This window comes from Triticum urartu, chromosome 7A, assembly GCF_056163025.1.
Source record: "Triticum urartu cultivar PI428250 chromosome 7A, HENAU_Tu73, whole genome shotgun sequence".
Classification (NCBI taxonomy): Eukaryota; Viridiplantae; Streptophyta; class Magnoliopsida; order Poales; family Poaceae; genus Triticum; species Triticum urartu.
In genome coordinates, this window is record NC_141879.1 from 10,791,551 (window position 1) to 10,810,475 (window position 18,925).

General features: G+C 47.8%; 1 long non-coding RNA gene and 1 pseudogene across 2 annotated transcripts; one reads left to right on the plus strand and one right to left on the minus strand.

Annotated features, from left to right (window-relative positions):
- Positions 1-6,056: 6,056 nt before the first annotated feature.
- On the minus strand, positions 6,057-10,938 carry LOC125528066 (disease resistance protein RGA5-like; annotated as a pseudogene). Its single transcript, XR_015611414.1, has 3 exons — positions 10,643-10,938; positions 9,203-10,055; positions 6,057-7,752 (listed from the first exon to the last, which is right to left on the minus strand). The product of XR_015611414.1 is annotated as a disease resistance protein RGA5-like (transcript).
- A 2,150-nt stretch (positions 10,939-13,088) lies between these two features.
- Positions 13,089-13,592, plus strand: LOC147956888 (uncharacterized). The gene is made up of 2 exons (XR_015612218.1): positions 13,089-13,264; positions 13,349-13,592. It is a non-coding gene; the product is annotated as an uncharacterized LOC147956888 (long non-coding RNA).
- The last annotated feature ends 5,333 nt before the right edge of the window (positions 13,593-18,925 follow it).

Genomic DNA, 18,925 nt, shown 5'->3' on the forward strand with positions numbered 1-18,925 from the left:
TTGGTCGCCGCGGTGGAGGCTCTGGACTTCTTCGGCCGGCTGCCGAAGAGGATTGACGCGGCCCGGCGTTTCTGTGCGCCGCCGCTGGCAGCCGGCGCGGTGGACGAGCCCGCGCCTTGATGGTCGGACGCCGGCTGGCGACACGGGGCGACTTCGACTTCGGCATCATCCGGCCAGTCCTCGAAGCCGGCAGTAAGCCCTGTGCCTCCGGGCTTGGCGTTGTCCCCCACGACGGCGTCTTCCATGGCGGCCGCTCCCGAATCCGGGTCGTCGACGTCGTCCACCGTGCGGTCGGGAACGTACTGGCGTTCTATCCCTGCTGCCCCGGTCGTCGGTGGAAGAAGGGGGTTCTGCTAAGAAGAACCGACTGATCAGAGGCCGGCCATCATGAAGCCGGCTACCAACAAAAAGAAGAAAGAGAGGAAAGCCTACCACGGGCGGAGGGTTGGCGCGAGAATACGGCGCCTTGCCGTATCGCCAGTCCTCGGCGAGCTTGCAATTGGAGATATAGTTCACCATGTACGACACCTCCGCATGAGGCATCTCCCTGGTGCTCAGCCGGCTTGGGTCGAAGCGGCCGCTCATCTGACACATCATGTGGGGCCGGCTTTGGAGAAGAAGTAGCCGGCGCTCCACGAAGGCGGCCACCAAGTCGGCCCCGGTCAGGCCTTCCGACTGGATCATCACCCGAAGCCGGGAGACTGCTGCGTTCCCGGCCTGAGACAGCGACCGGGACCGGAAACTCCATGAGGGTTTCCTCCCAGCCGGCGGGCCGGCTACGTAAGCCAGCAGGTTGACGTGGTCTCCTTGCTGGGCGACGTTCTTCACGTAGAAGTACGACTTCTGCCAGATCTTCACCGACTGAATCAGGGGATGGACGGGAACGGGTTGTTCTCGCCCGACCTCCTCATGGCGATGTAGGCCCCGCAGGGGGCGGGCACGCCTGCGACGACGGTGCCGAGTTTGCTCTGGAAGAATTCCCCCCAGAGCTCCAGCATGGGGAGCACCCCCAAGAAACCTTCGCAGAGAGAGACGAAGGCCGAGAGCAGCATCACTGCGTTGGGCGTGAGGTGATGCGGCTGAAGATTGTAGAACTCGAGGAAGGAGCGCAGGAACCCGCTCGCCGGAAGGCCGAAGCCGCGCAAGAAGTGCGAGCCGAAGACGACCCGCTCGCCCTCCTCCGGTGCCGGCGAGATCTCCGTCTCCAGCGCCAGGCGGACCCGCACGAGGTTGGCGTCGGGCAGGCGCCGAGTCTGGCGGAGGAACTCAACATGGTCCTCATGGACGTTGGAGCCGTCCCACGAGCTCGACAGCGCCATGGGAGCAAGACAATGTGGCGGCGCGGCGGCGCTGAGACGGGAGGCTGCGGCGGCAATGAGAGGAAGAAAGGAGGACGAGGAGGGGCGGAGCGAGGGAGAGCGTGCGAACCTCTGTCTCTCCCCCTCCTCCCCCTACTTATAGGCTCGCGTGGCGGAGCCGAGGAGGTGCGGCGTGGGGAAACGTGGGGATCGATCGTGCCCACTCCCCCACGTCCCGCGTTTATTGCGCCCTAACGGCGAAATAAAATCGCCACAGGAAGGCGAGCGGTCCACCTGGGCCGCAGAAGATCAGCGCTCGGGCCGAGGCTTAGGAGTGGCGGGCCCGGGCCTGCGGCGGCGTCCCGTCGCGCGCGTGCACTGGCAGGGTCTCGCTGCCACGTGGCCCGCGGGAGGGCCCGCGGTCAGCACGTGGGTCGACCACTTTCCCACCTACAAGACACAGAGCTCCCCGAAATCGGCATACACCAGCAAAGCCGGCTCCTCAGGGTAGGAAGCTGACCAAGCTTCTCGTCCCTCTGTCCACCTCGAAGCTCGATCAGCTTCGGGGACTACTGTCGGAGTAAATAGCCATGGGTAGCCTAGCCGGCTTCCCCCGGCCCTTCTGAGAAAATTACGAGCCCGTCCGGCTCTCAAGAATCCCAGACGTGGGGCCACCTTCCCCTTGCTGGCTGTCACCCAGGCCGGCTTTCGGAAGGCGGCCCGACTTTAGCCCTCGCGAAGAAAGCCACGGGAGGGCCGACTTCGAGAAGCCGGCCGCGAGAAGGCCGACTCCAAGAAGCCGGCTCCCATAAGGCGGTCGAGACCGTACCCTCAAAGTTTGCATCCACCTAGCGGCGATGTGACGGGGCGTGGCTACAGTGAAGCCTGCCGCCCCCAAATCCCGGAGCACGATCGGCACAGTGCGCCGTACAGGTGACCATGACCCGCCCGGCGCAACACTGTTGCCATGTCGACCCTGACGCCATCCACGATGGGCGGCCAGTACGGCCCACGGGCGGTGGGCCCCTTCGGGCAGAGAGACACCCGAAGGCGGCCACGCCTCCCCCAGTCGGCCCAAGACAGAGCCGGCTCCCCGCAGCCGGCTTGCCGCCTTCCTCGAAGGAGACGCCCCATTAAGGAGACAAGACGCGGTGAGGCTACAGCAATCGCCCGCCGGGCGGCGGTACTGTAGCAACGCCTACCACGACGAAGCCCACGTCACCAAAATGGAGCAATAGTAACCAGCCGCCGACCAGGTCCTGGACAGTGGGGCCTGCCTGTCGACCGAGGAGCCGGCAGCCGGCGGGACCCACCAGTCGGCGGGCCCCAGCGGCCGGCGCAAAAGCCGGCGAGCGCAGTCACAGATGGCTGGGCCCCACGCCCAGTCGGATTACCATTGTATCCCCGGGGGGTAGGCCTATATAAACCCCCCGGGACGCCCATGCAAAGGGTTCGACCCCTAGCTAGTTTTAGACACCACACAAGGAGAAGAAGCAGGCCGGCCGTGCCCTTCTTCCTCCTCCCACCAAACAGCTCAAGGAGCATTGTGTAGCTACTTGTCCATCTAGTGATCATGCGGCGACCCCGCAGAGCAGCAGTAGGGGTGTTATCTCCACGGAGAGTCCCGAAGCTGGGTAAGATCCGCCGGCGTGCATGTCTTCGCCTCATCCCGTTTCCAGGCACCGGCGATGTCTTACTGGCTCCCACAATGATAAGCCACCCGTTGGCATATGTCGCACCTACCACCCGACAGCGGTGTTTTTTTCTGCTGATCCATTTTGCTGGTGTGTGTGTGTGGGCATGATAGGTGGTGTTCAATGCCGATGTTTTGGAAGAAAGTATTAAGCTTACGGTACTCTCCCCCCCAGTCGGTCTGAATCTGCAAGATTTTGCGATTAAGGAGACGTTCGACGTGAGATTGAAAGCTATGGAAGATATTGAAAACATCGGATTTATGCTTAAGACAGAACAACCAAGTAAATTTGCTAAAATCATCTATGAAACTCACATAGTAGCTAAAACCTCCTGACGATGTGCACGGAGGCCCCCAAACATCAGAGAAAATAAGCTCAAGAGGGAATGAAGTAACCCTAGAAGAACTGGCATAAGGAAGTTGGTGACTCTTCCCTTGCTGGCATGCATCACACTGAACTGAAGATTAAAATGACCTAATACATGATCTACTATCCGTGAGGAGGGGTGACCGAGTCGACAGTGCCACCGATCATGACTGGGCTTGGTGACGGCAGAGAACGCCGTTTTATTCCTACTTGGTTGTTGAGGATGAACTGGATAGAGACCACCTTCGCTAGGTCCGTGAAGAAGAACCCTCTTCGAAGCCCGATCCTTGACAAGGAAATAAAGAGGATGAATTTCAACGCAAACATTGTTATCAGAAGTGAGTCGATCAGTAGACAAAAGATTTGTTGTTGCTTGTGGAACATGAAGAACACTGTTAAGGACAAGAGGTGCATGCGGTGTAGGAAGAAGAGCTTTTCCAACATGAGTAATAGCCATACCAATTCCATTCGCTGTATGCACTTGGTCCTTGCCGGTGTACTGCTCACGCATGTGCAGCTTGTCTAAGTGGCCAGTGATATGATCAGTGGCGCCGGAGTCCATGTACCATGCTGGGTCGAGTGCCGGAGAGCCGGTGGAGATGTTGTTGGCGAAACGTGCATCCTCTTGCTGGGAGCTCGTGGTTGTAGCGATCATAATAGGTCCTTGCAGAGTGGCCGAGCTTGTTGCAGATTTGGCACGGCACCCGCGGACGATCGGAGTTGGAGTTTCTCCTGTTGTAGCCGCCTTGGTGACCGCCATCTGGTTGACCATTGGAGCCGTTGCCTGCAGCAGAGTTACCGCCGCCGCCGTTGCGACGGTTGCCTCCCTGCTGGTTGCGGCCATCATTATTGCGATTGTGGCCGCCGCTGCCGCCAGAGGAGCCACCTCCACCGTTGCCGCCGCCTCGAGCTCCGTTGCCTCGTCCCGCAAGATTGGCCGACAACTAATACCCGGTGTTGGCATTGTCCTGACGCGCCTCGTAATCCAGCATGTGCGAGTACACTTCATCGAGAGAGATGCCGCCGTTGGCCAGCAGCAGATTGATCGATGTGACGAGGGCGTTGTACGAGTTATCAAGGCCTGTGAACATGTAGTCGATCACATCAGTCTCGGAGACGAGGCTGCCGGCCGCAGCAAGCTGGTCAGCGAGACCCTTGACATGGCCAAAATAATCAGCCATGTTCATGTCCTTTTTCTGGGCGTGCGTGAGCTGCCTCTTAAGCTGCATGATCCTAGAGCGAGACTGCGAGGCGTACATGCGCTCGAGTGCCGCCCATATCTGCGCCGAGGTCGTGAAGTTCAGCGTGCGCGCGATGATGTCGGGCGAGAGCGTGGAGAGGATCCTGGCAAGGAGCAGCTGGTCCTGGGCGTGCCAGACCGTATGGGCTGGGTTGATCACCATCTCCGCCCCTTCAGCGGTGGAGGCGGGAATGAGGCGCGCCGGGGGGTTGCTCTCGCCGTTGACGAAGCCGAGAAGCTGATGCCCCCGCAGGATGGGGACAATCTGGGCCTTCCAGAGGAGGTGATTTTCCCTTGAGAGTCTCACCGTCACCAGCTGGGCGAGGTTGGGCACGGCGACCTGCCCGGTCATCATCGACCCAACTGGAAGTGAGGAATTGGTGAGAGCACCGGTGGTGCCGGAAAGCTGGGAGCTCATGGTTGCCGATGCGGTGGACGCAAGGTGTTGGGAGAGGTGGTCATCGCGGCGAGGAGAATCGCAGCGAGAGATGGGTTTCTGGACGTGCGTCGAAGCTAGGCTCTGATACCATGTGAAAACACGAGGTAGATTGGATCGCACATCCAAACAGATGGCGCATGCTGCTATTTATATTTAGGGTACAATAACCGATCATGTACAACAGAAAGATATGCTCGGTTATAGATATGTACGTGTAGTACAAGTTAGCTAACAATATCTAACTACCTGCTAGATACTAACTAATCACAGCTATCATGTATATCTGCTAACAGTTAGTAGCAACAGTTGTTGCTGATCCAACGTCCCTTTCTGCAGGAACAACTAAAAGAAGCATGTCTGAATTAAATGGAAGCTGCGATGAACGGGGTTTGGCATACCCTCATGTTCATCCAGAGCACCGCTCGTTGTGTGACAGCGGCCCGATCAACATTGTATCCTACTCACATGGTTGCTGGCTTTGTTTGGTACCACTAATGGTTTGCTTCTGGGGCAGACTATGATTTCGTAGCTACGATAATCAATAGAGCAGGCAGATCTGAAACCAGAATGCCTAGAGGACACAGGACAGGTGCTCGGCGCCACCGGCTCCTGGTACAATGGTGCTGGCTGAACAGGGGCCAGCTTCGGCTCAAATCGAAGTTTTGTCACAAAATTTGCAATGTGTAAATGGAATGTTTGATTTGAAGGTACAAGATAGATACAATCATTTATCCATGTTTTGGAAAAGCAAAGGCAGATGTAAATATACTGGTACAGATAGGAGGTTTAACAAACACCTTGGTTGCTTTAATTTTGTGGCTGCTCTCGCCTTGGTTAACACATACAAGTATAAGAAAACAACGAATGATAAGAGAGAGATATTATCTAATTGCGACATAGATACCACAACAATATGTACGAAGGAAAAGAGAAGAAGAATTAGCATTCTGAACCAAGAAAGGCAAGAAATAGTTCTGTATGAAGAAATGAAACTGATACCTGAAAACCAGCCAATGGACCTAGTCATAAAATTTCCAAACCAAGGTGGGACGATTGGGGTGCTCCTTCATTGCTTTCTCCATAGCAGCTTTCAGCTCAAGTTTCGCATCCTTATCATGCTCAATGCAAAGATGGTGCAAGCTGGGCAAAGCTCCCAGTATCTCCACGTCTTGCTCCATGATCGTGTCCATGGGGATGTATAGTTTCTCGAGCTTGATGAGCGAGGCCATCCATGCCGGAACCTTTGAGACCACACCCCCATGGATGGTAAGCTCCCGAAGGCCACACGAAGGATCGGGGAACCATGGACCCTCAAAGTACTCGTTGGTTGCCTCATTCATGTCGATGTGCAAAGACTCGAGGCCAGCTTTGCTGAGCTCACAGATGGAATATATCAACTTCTCCGCATACCAATTGTCTCCAGAATCATAGCTGTTGAATAATATGCTCAGCTTCCTCAGATTTTTCAATTGGCCAAGCCTCTCGAGAAACTGTATTGACTGAGTATAGACATTGAGACCTTCCAACACCCGCAGTACCTGCATTTCTGCGACTTCATCCGTCACTGTTACATAATCATCCACAGATAGAGTTACATAACAGGTCAACTGTTGTTGGATGATCACAGGGATTTCCATTACTTTGTTGTATCCATATATGTCAATCTCTAGATGCCGCAGCCTTGCCACTTGTTCTGGAAGCTTTGTGAGGGCATGGGCATGCTTGAACCTCAAGTACTTGAGGTGCCACAAATTGCCAACACCAGCAAGGTGATCATCTTATAACTGCAAACACTCATTGAAGTCCAGAACACGCAAGAGTTGACACTCCAATAAAGATGGGATTTTTGCATTACTGCCAAACACATGGAGTGAACGGGCATGAGATACATCGAGACCCAGTGGAATCTCTCCATCATTCTGCAAAGACACTCGACGAACCTTGCCCTTTGAGTCAGGATTTACAACACCAGGTACACCTATTACGGTAACAAAGTTCTCTTCGACGGCCTTGGATACAATGAAATCAAAAATAGTGTCATGAAGTCGGCAACTCTCCACCTGATCACCAAATGTCCTGTCTATCTCCATAGGTCGGATCAAGCTCCTATTGATGAGCTCATTGAAACACATCTCTCCAGACTCATGCAATGTATACCCATCCCTCTTGTGAATGAATCCCTCGCCAATCCACCTCCTTATCAGATTCTCCTTCTCGATAGCATGATCCTTCGGAAATATACTCAGGTACAGTAGGCAAGTTTTGAGATGAGGAGGAAGATCCATGTAACTAAGGGATATTATATTTACCATGTCTTCGATGGTACTATTTCTTAGGGCATGACCAATTGAATCATTCACTTGCTCCCATAGTTCCTTTTCACTTTCTCTATGAGCCAATACACCTAATATAACAATGATTGCCAAAGGTAAGCCAGCACATTTATCCAAGATTTGACCAGAAATTCCTTCAAGGTGTGAAGGGCATTTTTCTTGGGAGTTGAATAGTCTTTCGTAGAAAAGTTTCCTCGAGTGCACCATACTAAGAGGCCTTATATTGTATATATGGCCATGGAAAGAGGAACAACATGATTGGGCGACATCATCTATACGAGTGGTGATCATTACGTTACTGTTAGAACTGATTGTGGGAAATACACACTTGATAGCCTTCCATGTTTCCACATCCCATATATCATCAACTACAATAAAGTACCTGCAAAAATATATAAATAAAATTAATTCTACCGAAAAAAGAGATAGCAATGGAGATTCAATACATCTTGAATCATATACTTGTTTGGTCACATGGTCAGGACAAGTTCCAATGGAATTTGCACTAGAATGAACAACTCACTAGTTGTTTCCACTAGTACATTGTGATGCCTCAAGAAATATAAATAATTTACAAGCTAAATCCCCCCCGGAAAGGTAAACTCTTCATTTGGTATTTACACCGAGGGGTGATCTAAACAAGGGACAACATTGCTAGGCCTAACTGGCATGTGAGTAATCAATGATTTCTTTGTTATAAAGATGAAACAACTAAACATCTCTTCTTCAAATGTTAGCTCAGCTCGAAGCATAAATGCCATTCATGTTGCTTCTAAATAGTATCTGCCTTAGTGTTATGGATGTGTTCTTGGTCACGAGAGAAATAGCAAAACTGCCTGTCTAGATCAAAAATTCAAAATACATTGACGTAGCCACTTCTCTAAGCATGCATGCCAACATAGGTGTCGCGGTAATCACAAAAGTTTGATTGCTGTGTGGTAAGGGGTCAGTCAACCAATAAAGACAATTGTTAAGGGGTAAGGCTAAGCTATCTTTCTCGTTAAGAAAGCGATCCATCCTAAGAGACTAAGAGATCAGCATCATACTAATGACTGTGTTGGGGGTACCGATTTCCTCCTGCTTTGTGCGCGTGCCATTGACTCCTTTAATGGGTCGAAACCTACTTAGTTCTCATTTTTGTTTCATCTATACAAGAAAACAAGGATTTGTGTTTAGGTTATGATTCTACCAGATATGTCTTTTTTATTCCGTCAAAAACTATTTTACGGTATAGGCGCTTATGACCTCCCCCTCTATTCCTTGCGGTAATGATTCTTTTGGAATTATGACCTTTATCACAACGGTGCCGTCCATGGATCAAATTATTTCTTGCAGTCAAGCTTTGTTCTTCCTTTGCACTCGAGGACCAATGTCCGTCTGGCCCGAGGAAACCTTTGCACGCCTCCATTACCTTTTAGGAGGCCTACGCCCCATGGAAAATGTCTACCTGAGACTGTCCCTTGACCCGCGGTTGAAGCTTATCCATAGAGAAGTTATGTTACAGAAGTAGGAGAAAATCTATCTACATTTTCATTCACTTGCATTAGTAGATCCAAGGCATACAGTTACCAACTCGCCCCGGGTGGGTTCTAGGAATGAGAGCACTTATCTATCAAGGGGCTTTAGCACTAAGGGCGAGCGAGAAACTAAATCGAGTGATTTTTTTTTCACCAGCGCCCTTTTTTTTGCGGGTACTAAGAGTCCTCTCAATACCAACCAGCAAACATCATCATTTGGCTGGGTCTTGTCGGTATCAACAACAAGAAAGAAGAATCATATTACTGGATAGCTAGCAAAACAAATAAAATTGTTAGGATTCGAAGAAGTGGTACCTTTTGTTTTTGAGGAACTCCAAAATCATGTTGATAAGTTGTGGTAAGTCCTCCATACCAGGGGAATATTTCTTATTTAGCTGACTGTAAATGGCATGCATAACTTTGATGATGTCTGGATATTGTGACACAGATATAAAAACATGACACTCAAAATATTCTTTGAGATCCTGGTACACTTGATTTGCGAGGGTTGTCTTGCCCAGTCCTCCAAGCCCAACAACAGCCACTATGTTTGGTTGCTGTTGCGTAGAGTCACAATCGGCCAACAGTTGAACGAGCTCTTTCTTGTGTCTATCGACATCAACAAGCTTGGACATATCCTCGAACATGTCAAGAGCTCTGGGATCAATGTTGGACGCATTGCTAGCGCTGGAGGCGACGGCCTAGTGGATCTTGTACCTTTTGGCTACATGGACTAGTTGTTTCTTCTTCAGTTCATCGATAGCCTTCACGATCTGATGGTGAGCCTTGGTCCGGTCCAGCATGACCTTAATCTTGTCCATGAATCCGTTCGGCTTGGCGGGGGGTTTGTCGCCGCCGACGGGAGCCATTAACTCGTCGAGGTCGTCCTCAATGTCGTAGGACAGCTCCCGCACCTCCTTCATCCAGGCCTTGTCCTGCGCGCTGGGATCCTCCTCCGTCGATTTCATGAGGACGAACGCTTCTATGGCGGCGAGCTCACTGGTGTGGAGCTCGACCTCGCTGCGCACCCCATGGGAGAGTTTGGAGTCGTCGCTGAGCAAGGCGGCAAGCTTTCCAAGGACGGGTTGCAGCGCCCCGGTCGCTGCGCTCACTAGAGCCTCCTTCATTGCTTGCGCTCGGTAGTCGGATATCGATCCGTTTGTTTTCTCTGTATGCACAACCAAATCCATCAGCAATAAATCCGCTGATATGATGATGATTACACTTGTTAACACTGAGTGATCTAGGATTATGAAACAGGGTGGCCCACCTTAAAAAATAGTTTGACAACATATACTACGTCATGCCAAAATACTACTCACTCAGTCCCATAATATAAAATGTTTTTGCAACATGTTTTAGCGTGTAAAAACGTCTTATATTGTCGGACGGAGTATCAGTATAAAATTAATTTACCAATAGCACAACAGAAATAGATCAATAATGGTCTTGCAAACATATTAAAATATACAGGAGGCAACTTCAGCATAAAAGAAGCCACATACCTTCATCAAAATAAAAAGCTTAAAAAATCTATGTGTCTGGCCTACACTCTGTTGTCTTCATTTTTCACGATTTCTGCAGTAAAATTTACATTCTAGCAACAAAAATTGGACATTGCCACAATGGACTGCAACAGGGATGAAACATAGGCACATAGGAAAACCTGTCCTAATTAGTCGATCAATCGTGAGTTCGATCGTGATTGATCCTGGCGTAATGAATCATGAATTGGGGACAGAGAAAGTGACATACCTACATCGGTCGGACTGCTGGATAGGATTAGGATAGCTAGCTGCTGCTGCTGCACACCGTGGGGCTCCTGGGCAGCTGCGGACTGTGGACTCCGGTAGGCGTCCGGTAGGCGTCTCCCTGATGCGGCGGTGGTCCGATCGAGTGGATCAAATGGATTCCCTCCCCTGGATCCCAGCGCTGCTCTGATGAGTGGGCAGGGCGGCGGATCGAGCAATGGAGCGCTAGGTAGGTAATCTTCGGGAGGAAGAAGAAACAGGGACGACTGGGAAGTTGACGGCAAGTCGCCGACCTGCCCTGGTGGGAAATATCTCTGAGTTGATTATTCAACCTCTTTAAAGACACAAGCTAGTGGTACCACTAATTGGTGCACCCAGATTGATACATTGATGCGATGGGGTTATCACCACTACTATAGAGTATAGACCACCGGGGATTTTTCAAATAAATAAAACAAAATGTTCTTTTCTTAAATATTCTTTCCGTACCAAAATAAGTGTCTCAACCTTAGTAGTTGAGACACTTATTTTGAGATGTAGTGAGTATAAAAAAGGCTAGATGCATTCCAATGAACAGTGGGCTCTCTCAATGACATGTGGGCCTAGGGGCCACTCGCAGCCTTCTTTTTCTACCTCTGGCTCTCGGCTTCTCTCTCCCTCTTGCCGTGGTAGTGCGTGGCGTGCATGATACCAGTGGAGAGAGCCCTCCCATCACGGGCTAGCACCTCGTCAACACCGCTCCTGGATTCGTCTCCTGGCTGTTGGAATAAGCCACGGTGGTGGTGACCAGTGTGTGTGCGCGTGTGATGCTGGTCGAGCCGGGCACTGGTTCGTGGCCGTGCCGAGTCCGTAGGTGTGTTCTCGAGTCTGCGTGTATGCCCCGGTGGCGCGTGAGTCCGTGCTCGCGTTCGTGTCCATGGTGGTGGTCTAGGTCAGGCAATGGTGTGCGCCATGGCTTGGCAAGTAGTTGCAGCATGCATGGAGTTTGTTGGCTGCGTGATAGACGTTGGAGCGAATCAAGGAGAGCTGGCTAGCTTAGTGCGTGTGTGTGCATGGTTAGGAATAGTTAGTGGCCTAATGTGGTGGCCGGATAGTAGTGCATGCGTGGGTTAGTTGGCTAGTGCGTGAGTGGCACAAAATATGGGCAGGTTGTTGCCCCAGCTGAGTGCGTGCGGCGTGCGTGTGGCCGTGTGCTACTTAATCACTTGTACTCACGTTTGTTTCAGTGGAGTCCAGAGAAATAATAGGCCAAGATACATGCGTTCGTTGCCGGAAAATCCTTTGTGTGCTCCACTGTTCTTCTTCTTCTTTGCGTTCTGTCGCGCGAGAGAGTGAGGGTGCAGCTGGAGGTGTTCCGGACTTCAACAAGACTGGCTGCCAGTGGTTGAACGACGTGTGGTTCTCCTAGACCTTGCTCACCGTACACTGAGCTCGGTCTATACAAGACTACGGCGCTGCTTCTCCCAATTCACACCATGCTGCTCTACGATCTCTTCGGTTATGATGAGCTGGAGCCGGAGTCTCTTGGTGATGCCCTGTTCTTGATGGCGCTGCGGTGGCTGCTCACTGCACTACTGACCATGCTGATCGGTGCGTCGCCCTACTTACTGCTGCTCATCTTGGAGGATCGAGCTCGCGGCAATGTGGGCCCTGGCGTGGCGGCTCTGGGTTCGGGTGGTAATGGCACGAGAGTGATGACACTCGTCGACCTGCCCGAGTGACGCGTGCATAGCGCAAAGCCAACACATGGTGGACTGCCACCAGCGAGCGACAGAGCGGTGAAAAACAGCGCTCTGTTTTTATTTTCTCATTTCTTCAGTTTTGTTCGATTTTCTAGCTTTTTCACTTTTTTTGGTACTTCACGTTTTCCTTTCATCTTTTCTCTTTTTCTTCGGTCTTTTATGGGTTTTTTATTTCTTTTTTCTGTGCACATGTGTGCTCCATGCGGGTGTATGGTTGGTTGTGTTTTATGCACTAATCACTGCTCGGTGTGATTCAGTATAGGAAAAGCATACATGTTTCTCAACATAACACTCTGCTAATTTATTCTTGGAATTGATTCATTGCATAACACATAGCAAATCAAATTGACTTGGGAATTTTGGATAAACTATCATCTCTAATTGTCTAGATCCAATTAAATCCAGCTGGTGGTACTTATTTAATCCTTGCGATAGCTCGATTCCCCCCACGATGACAGATTTACTCATTTCAAGCGAGAAGGGGCGACAAAATGGTCCGGTCCGGACCACCAGCATGGTCTGATTTTGATTGTTATAAATGAACATTATGAACTACTTGATTATTAAGCAGAAAATTTACATCGAATCTTCATAAATTAATGTTGGGGGAAAATTGCGAGGAAAATCAAATAACACATCAATACAGTAGTTCATCTCATTAATTTTCAAATCTTTAGAAATTAATGCTAGATCTGAAAATTTTGGCGACAAGACTGAAATAGGAAGACATAAATGACTATGAGAGGAAGGAGGTGGGAAACCTTCCATATAAATACAATACACATGTATGATAGACCGCCAACCAGATTAAGAATTAGCCATGGCTCGTAAGGTTTTCAACGTTGTGGCATCCATCTTCATATTGGCGCTCCTCATGTCTTGTGGTAATAAGAAGATAATGGTCTCTTCTCCTCATATAGGACTTTTGCTTATTTAAATAAAAAAATTAACTTTTTTCGTTTGTGCAGATGTGGTTCAAAGCACATGCCATGAGTATACCAGCAAGGTCACTTGTCGTGACTCTTCGACATGTCAGACGTGGTGCAAGTACAATGGTGCTGATGGTGGTCACTGCAATAAAGGTTCATGTGTGTGCCTGGATTGCGGGTGGCGCGTGATGGGTTCGACTTGAGTTGTTCCTTTGTATCCAAAAATGTATTTGGTGACAAATGGTCTTCGTGCTCCTTGAATAAATGTGTTACAACAAATCAATCATTGCTTTGATAGATAGTGAATGTGGTTGTACCCTTCATAACCTAGGATTAAAGCCTAGACTAAAGTATTAGAATAAAAATTAACCTTTTTAAAGCTAGAGAGAGAGAAAGAGAGAGAGAGAGAGGGAGAGAGAGAGAGAGAGAGAGAGAGAGATTCACTAGAGCAGAGGAGCCACCAAAATCGCACCTGAGTCTCTTGGTGGCCATCCAGTCCACACATGCCTCTGGGATGCAGGGAGCAGAGGAGCCGGGAGAGAAAGCTGCCGAGTAGGCGAGGGAATGGTTGTGCCGGCAGCTGTGGTGGAGGTTGCCCGACGCCAATATCTGTAAGTGTTCTATTTCACTCTGTCGCTATCTAACTAGGGTTCCTGATGCTTGTTCCTTGTTGGGGGTAGTCTGATGCGGAGCACTCGAAAATGGACTCACCGGCAGAGGAGTCTGCATTTTCTACTAATTGATTCCCTTGCATAACACATAGAAAATCAAATAGACTTTTTTGGATTTATTATCATCTCTAATTGTTCAGACCAATTAAATCCAATAAGTGGTACTTACTTATCCCTTACGATTGGTCCATTTCCTCTTCGATGACAGATTTACAAATTTCAAGCTAAAAGGGGCGACAAAATGATCCAGGCCACCGACCCAAACTTATTTTAATTAGTAAATCCCCCATATAAATGAGCATTATGAACTACTTGACTATTAAGCAGAAGATTTATATCGAATCTTCATAATTAATGTCGGGCAGAATCTTTTTGCGAGGAAAATCAAATAACACACACCTCATCAATATTCAAATCTTTAGAAATTAATGCTAGATCGGAAGATTTTGGCGACAAGACTAAAATAGGAAGACATAAATTACTATGAGAGGAAGGAGGTGAGAAACCTTCCATATAAATATAATACGCATGTATGATAGACAGCCAACTAGATTAAGAATTAGCCATGGCTCGTAAGGTTTTTAATGTTGTAGAATTCATCCTCATATTGGCGCTCCTCATATCTTGTGGTAATAAGAATATAATGTCCTCTTGTCTCCATATAGGTATTTTGTTCATTTAAGTAAAAGAAATTAACTTTCTTTCGTTTGTGCAGATGTGGTTCAAAGCACATGCCATATGACTATAAGACCAAAATCCCAGCTACTCATTATAGGTGTTGGGATTCCCGAAGAGGAAGGGTGAAGTAGTATAGTAGCAGATAGTATTTTGCTCAGTTGAGAACGAAGGTTTATCGAACCAGTAGAATACGACACACACAACGTGAAGGTACCTGCACACACACAAATAAAATGCTTGCGCCCAACGAAGGCAAGAGGGTTGTCAATCCCCTTCTTCCTACCAATTGCATTGATCAAATCTGGCGGTGATAGATAGATGTATAAATAAAGTAAAATAAAAAAACAGCGAGCAATTGTAGGATTGTTAGTATTAATGGAAAAGTCAACCCAGAATCCATATTTTCACTAGTGGCATCTTTGTCGTAAGCATAGCAACGGTGGCTAAACAAATTACTGTTGGACAATTACCAAAATAGCGGATAGTTATGATTGTGATTCTTCATGACATAATTCATATATAGGCATCACGTCCGTGATAAGTAGACCGCTAAACTTACTGCCTTCTGCTACTATTACTCCACCCCAAGACCCTATCCAGCAATGCATCTTGAAGTATTAAGTTAATGAAAACGCAGTAACGCATTAATCACGATGACATGATGTAGACAGAATACATAATAAGATAAACTAATATGTTCGAACCCCGTCATTTTGTCCTTAGGAGCAATAATAAAATACGTTCCTTGCAACCTCTCCTGTCATAGAGTAAGTACACCGCAATATTGAACCCACTATTATGCATCACTCATCAACTTGGCCAAATAAAACTTATAGATATTGAAAAGGATACATAGCTATAAAACTACACATATACAAATAAGACTCAAATACTTTCAATGAATTATCTGATCATAAACCCACAAGTAATTAGATCCCAACAAACCCACCGCGAGAATTACAACGAATAGATCTCAGAGGAGATCATTGTAGCTAAGATCAAGATCAAGATCAAGAGAGAGAGAGAGAGAGAGAGAGAGAGAGAAAGCCATCTAGGTAGTGCTATGGACCCGAAGGTCCTGTAAGGAACTACTCACACATTATCATGGATGCGGAAAATTAATGAAAATGGCCTCCGTGGTGGATTCCCCCTCCGACGGAGTACCGGAAAAGGCCTCCAGATGGATTGCAGAAGAACAAACACTTGCGACAGCTATAAAATTGTTTCCGGTCGCGCTCCGAGGGTTTTGGAATATTTGGTAATTTATAGTCTAAGATTAGGTCAAACGGAGTACCGGAGGGCCACAAGCTTGCATGGCGCATCTACCCCCCTTTGAGCGCCAGCAGAGCTTGTGGCCCCCTCATATGTGTTCTGGTCTCTCCCCAAAGCTTCTAGGGTATCTTGTAGTCAATAAAAGACACTGTAAAGTTTCATCGTGTTTGGACTTCGTTTGGTATGTTTTTTTGCGAAACAAAAACATGCGAGAAACAGGAACTCGCACTGGGCACTAAGCTAATAAGTTAGTCCATAGAAATAATATAAAATGACATAAAATTTTTTATAATATAGCATGGAACAATAAAAAATTTATAGAAACGTTAAAGACGTATCAATCCCTTGTTTTGACTCTTCGACCTATCATGTGTGGTGCATGTACAACAGTGCTGATGATGGCGACTGCGATGAAGGTTCATGTGTGTGCCTGGACTGTGGGTGGCAAGTGATGGGTTCAACTTGAGCTGTTCCTTTGTATCCAAAATTTTATTTGGTGACCAATGGTCTTGCTGCTCTATGAATAAATGTGTTACAATAAATCAAACATTGCTTTGATAGTTAGTGATGGTGGGTGTACCCTTAATAACCTAGGATTAAACACGAGTTTAAACTATTAGAATAAAAATGACATTTTAACGAGAGAGAGAGAGAGAGAGAGAGAGAGAGAGAGAGAGAGAGAGAGAGAGAGAGAGAGATTTACTAGAGCAGAGCAGCCACCTAAATCACACCCGAGTCTTGGTGGCTGTCCGGCCCGCGCTGCACACATGCCGGCAAGGCGAGGGAATTGTTGTGCCGGCGGCCGTCGCGGAGGTTGCCCAGCGCCAATATCCGTAAGTGTTCGATTTCGATTTGTAGCTAGCTAACTAGGGTTCCTGATGTTTGTTCCTTGTTGGGGGTAGTATGATGCAGAGCACTCCCTGCTCCAACAAAAAAGGATAGCATCCGCCATTAGCGTGATGGAGCAGCGTTTGCTTCGGTCCTCTGCCGAGGAGGAAAATGGTGTCGCTGGGTAGAGGAGTCTGCATTTTCTTAATCTGACATCCACTTGCTGTGCCAATTCTTAGTTCAGACTTCAGACATAGTATGAGTAAAAGAAAGAAATAAAACTCTGCAAAAAGAAGGACCATATAACATTTTCAACAGTATACAAATCGTTGGAAAAAAATAGCATGCTATATCATGTTGAGAATTGGTTCGCTAAATAAATTAGTGTACAATGTCTCGCTAATAGCATGCTATAGCGCAATATAGCATGCTAATAGTGTATTTTGTGGCTGGTGCTATTTTATTGCAGCGCGTTATTTTTTTTCCTTGATACAAAAAGATGGTCCTTTATCTATAACTGAATGAAGGACCATGTTAAAACTTCTCCGAAATTCAGACACGACAAAGTCCACCAGGTCCAAATACAGCGACATCAAGAGCATACATTCTTACATGGTAAGCCTTGTTACGGCAGAAAAACCCACCAAATCGGCATGCTTGAAAACAAAATCACATATTGGAAGCAACAGTATAGAGAGGAGAAACATGTTGGGAGGACTTCATCATATTCAGGAGACAGAGCCCATATATAGTCGCAGCAGCCTGTATGGCACACCCAACACCACCTAATGATCCAACTCATCTTTAGAAACTGATAACACAGGTTCCTTATAATCTAAACAAGAGCAAATAGTCCAACAACCATCAAATTTCTAACATCTCCTGTAAACTTCAGAAACTGAAGAAATAGAAAACAGCCTGAATGTTCAATGTGCACTTAGTTACACTCGACAAATATTTGGAAACAGAGTGTGTTGGAGTTGTGTCGTGTACAAGACAGGTTATAGTTCGACTCTGAGTTATATTGTGTTTACATGATATGGAGTCGTGTCCTAGTAGGACACTTTTTATCCTAAGCCTCTCATATAATGTGGGGGTAGACACATGATGTAACCTATGTCAACATAAATAATGTAAAAAAAACTATACCAACATAATAGCACATGGACGCAGGGAGAGCCAGCGGCGTGTGCCGGCGCCTGAGTGGCCATTTGTGGTTTTGTGACAGTGCCACGGGAAAGAGCGCCTGTAGTCAGTTTCCGGGGATGTAGTATGTTCGTTGAACCTTGTTAACAGATTTCGGTGTCGTGCCTTGCATGATTGTTTGGTTCTCGAATGATTGACTATGCGCTTCGTATTTATTCTAACAAGTGGTATCATGAGATAGGTTTTTTGAAGGTCGTGTTGTATTGATCTAGAGGAGGAAGAAAACATCAACGGAAATCTATGGAAAGCAATCATAATACAGGATAAGTTATCAGTGAGCTATGATGTCGAAGCACATGCATTGGTTGTAAATCTTCAAAGAAGCGATTTAACGGCAGATCGGCTGGAGCATGTTCTAGATTGGTTCTAGCGTTGATCTAGAGGAGGAAGATCTAGAGGAGGAAGAAAACATCAACGGGAATCTGTGGAAAGGGGTACACGTGCGGATAGGCGGTTGCAAAAAATTCAGGAGCATTTTTGATAAACTAAGCTATCACACCATTCCTGGCCAAAAAAACCAGCTAACTGACCGCTGCGATGACCTCTATGACCAGCGACCATGACGATGAACTTAATCGAACGCGGGGAGAGGAACATCACATCGAGCAAACAGTGAAAAAACGGGCAGAGCGAGAACAACGGGGATATAGGGGAGAAATACATTACGCCCTGTCACCGCCGGCACTACTATTTCCCACACCGACGGGCACGTGCTGGTGGCGAGCACCACGGGATAGCTCTGCCAAGCTCCAGACCAACATCTCTCTTAGACTATCTACAGTGGGAGTAATATAGATAATATCATCACATATAGATAAAATAGATGATGTGACAAGCAATAAATAAAGAAATTAAGGAAAATGGTAACATAGCTAGTTACTAATAGTATGAGTAACATCATACATATCAAGGCAAAATGAGTCTATAGCTTAATAAATAAAGTGTTGCATGTTACTACACA